Source organism: Octopus bimaculoides, chromosome 7 (assembly GCF_001194135.2).
Source record: "Octopus bimaculoides isolate UCB-OBI-ISO-001 chromosome 7, ASM119413v2, whole genome shotgun sequence".
Taxonomy (NCBI): domain Eukaryota; kingdom Metazoa; phylum Mollusca; class Cephalopoda; order Octopoda; family Octopodidae; genus Octopus; species Octopus bimaculoides.
In genome coordinates this window covers 10948610-10952002 of record NC_068987.1, presented here as the reverse complement: position 1 = coordinate 10952002, position 3393 = coordinate 10948610, and the positions used below count along the sequence as shown (strand labels likewise).

At 30.7% G+C, this 3393-nt stretch overlaps 1 protein-coding gene across 13 annotated transcripts in view; it reads right to left on the bottom strand.

Annotated features, from left to right (window-relative positions):
• LOC106882391 (trithorax group protein osa) overlaps positions 1–3393 on the bottom strand; it is a 656478-nt gene that overhangs the window by 559155 nt on the left and 93930 nt on the right. For 12 of the 13 annotated variants that reach the window (XM_052969220.1, XM_052969219.1, XM_052969227.1 and 9 more), the window contains exon 2: positions 274–368. The gene's annotated coding sequence lies outside the window, so the exon portion shown is untranslated. The remainder of the gene's footprint in view (positions 1–273; positions 369–3393) is intronic. The other variant, XM_052969221.1, reaches the window with a different exon arrangement.

Below are 3393 nucleotides of genomic sequence, written 5' to 3'. Positions count from 1 at the left end.
TATATAGGACTAATGTATTTGGACATTCTGAAAGCCGTACAGAGCCAATAGGTTACAGGTATTTTAGGAATATCATGGCTTTATTCATCTTTACAACAACAACAAAAGAAGAATGCACGAACACAACAACTTTTATCTTATCTGAGCAGCTTGGCTAAGATCTTCTAATATGTTTGGTGAAAGAAAGAAAGCAGAAGAAATGTATACTTAAAAGAAAAACTATGATTCTGAATTAGTATATATGCACTCTGTAGAAATAACAAGATACCTTACCTACAAAAATACACGCCAATAATCCATCCATTATTATAATTTTTCGTTCATATTTTTATTCTTTTACTTTTGGTCTTTTCCTGCAAAATATCCTACTGGAATAGAAAAAAAAAACAAAAAAAAACAGGAGAAAATGTAATGAGCCAACTTTTATTTGTCATTCAATTCTAAAATAAATTATTTTATTCTCATTGAAAATACAAAATACTTTTTTTTTAAAATACAAAATGTATATTTGAAAATATAAAATATATACAAATTTTAAAATATATATCTGAAAATATAAAATATATATTTGCAAATATATATAAATTTTAAAATATATATTTGCAAATATGAAATATATTTTAAAATATATTTGCAAATATGAAATATATTTTAAAATATATATATATATATTTGAAAATATAAATATTTTCAAAGCCATATTTATATTTGTTCATTTTAAAGAAAATATTAGTTAAAATGTTTATATTTGTAAGCCAAGGATTCTTTTTTCAATTTCTAGATATTTGTATCATGCATTTTGTGGACAAGAGCATCAACAGTTACAGGTCTCTGATAGGCCAATCACTGTCTCGCTACATTTAACCCGTAACATTTATTCTGGCCACATCCATCCCAAACATTCTACCTGGTTCATGTTAAAGCTGACCAGATCCAGCCTCTTACACCTACCCAACAATGCCATTCTAAAAATATACAAACACACCATTGAAATCTTGAAGCTGTGAGATAATACGTGATTAATTCAAAACAATGTGAATAAATAGGCAATACATTTGACAAAGAAATTTGAATGCAGAGGGATTCAAATGGTTAAGTGGGATAAGGGAATCTGAAGCCTATCGCTAATAACAAAATATTTACCCAGCTTGCCAGTTAATTGCGATACCAGTGATTTATTAATCACTGTTTTTGAATATCAACAGAAGAGAAATTTGTTAGCATGTGACTGATAGTGGATAATTCTGTACTTTTTAGCACTATATGTCTATATGAGATGCTTTCTTGAGATGAATACTGCAGTTTTCTATAATATATCCACATTAAGTAATGCTAAAGAGAATGCTACAAGTATTTTTGTTCAGACACACCAGCTTATGTATGAATTTTCACCCTCCAATGTGTATTTTGGCAAAAGATACATACACACACATTATATATGAGCATCTAGAAAGTCACTCAAACTGCTAGAAATAGCAACCAAATTTCCATTAACCTTTTACTATTTAGATTATTCTTTCAAATATAATGTTCGTTTATTTATATTGTTATGAATTAATCATGCATTATCTTGTAGCTTAAAGATTTCGATGATGTGATTAATTTTATATTTTAGAATGACATTGTAGGGTTGAGGTGAAAGGCCTGATCTGGCCAGTTTCAACATAAAACAGATTAAATATTTTGACCTGATACAGCAACCTGCTATTTTGATTAAGGAACAAGACACATTAAATATTACAGTTCTAAACATCCCTATATAAGATAGGATGGCCACAGCTGGAATACCCTCGATCATAGGTCTATTTGAGGAAAGTTGATTTAGAACAACTAGACAACTATGTCCAGAATATTTTGGCCAAATTTGGCCAGTTTAAATGCTAATGGGTTAAATGGTACAGGGTTAGGTAAGACACAGTATGTGACTTTTGGCAGTAACAGTGAATTACAGTGAATAGGAGAATTTTATTGTTGTTTTCTGATGCTCTGTGTTTTGTTGAACATTTCAAAGGAAAATTGCTGATAATAAAATAAAAAGGAAGACAAAACAAAAGAAATGTCTTTATTTTTTTTTTGATGAAATTGATTGGTAATGTTAAAAATGTTTAAAAAAAGGTTTATGGGCTAATGTTTTCATTTACAGCTTTATCTCAAAGAATAAAGTGCTATTAGGATTCGGCTTGGTTCAATAGAGGACCGAAAGAATTCCATTCAAATATATGAAATGAAATATATTAGAACATCGTTTTATTTTCATTGTTGTGCTTTGTTTTGTTATTTTGTTTTTACTGTGAATTGTAGATGAATTCCGCTTATAGAATTTCAGGTGTGGTAGATAATAGATATTGAACACATAGACAATTTGGTGGAATTTTAAATTAGGAATGTAGCTTTACGAAAGTTCCTTGTCATACATCTGTGAAGATTAGTATTTAATGAAAAATACAACAAGCACACATACAAGTGCATATTGCACAAAAATGCATTTTTGAAATTAACAGCGACTTTTTCTAGGTAAGATCTTAGAGTTTTGAAGTTCTCTCATGAGGAGATTTAAATTCACTTAGTCAAATGTAAGCAAATTTGTTGGAATTCTATTCAGATATTGTTCTGAAATACCAATGATGATGTTTTTTGTGCCATATTTTGCAGAAAGAAGAAAATATATTTTAGGTAATTGCTAGCATAAATGTAAATGAAATTTTCAGCAGGAATATGAATTGTTGAGGAAGAGAAAAGTCTAAATAGGAATAACATTGAGGACAGGTTGTTTAACCCTTTAGCATTTAAATTATTCTGTTAAATCATCATCATCATCGTTTAACGTCTGCTTTCCATGCTAGCATGGGTTGGACGATTTGACTGAGGACTGGTGAAACCGGATAGCAACACCAGGCTCCAATCTGATTTGGCAGAGTTTCTACAGCTGGATGCCCTTCCTAACGCCAACCACTCAGAGAGTGTAGTATCTCAGAGAGTGTAAATGTGATGCCTATTTATTCACATTGTTTTGAATTAATCATGTATTATTTTGTAGCTTTGAGAGTTTGATGAGGTAGCTGTTAAATTCTCGAGGCCAGATCTGGCCTATTTGAGCATAAAACAGGTAGATTATTTTGGCTGGACTAGGTCGGAATTGGCTGGTTTAAATGTTAAAGGGTTAGAAGTATGTTTGTTCTAAAAGTTACTGCATATATTAATAGCTGCATATACGGCCATTCAGATTTGGAAGTAGTTGACTAATTTGAAAGATTTGGAAAAACTGTGTTGTCTTGAATCAACTTTCCACAAACAAACCTATGATCAAGGTTATTCCAGCTGTGACAGGAATTATCATACATGCACACACACACACACACACACACACACACACACACACACACACACACACAC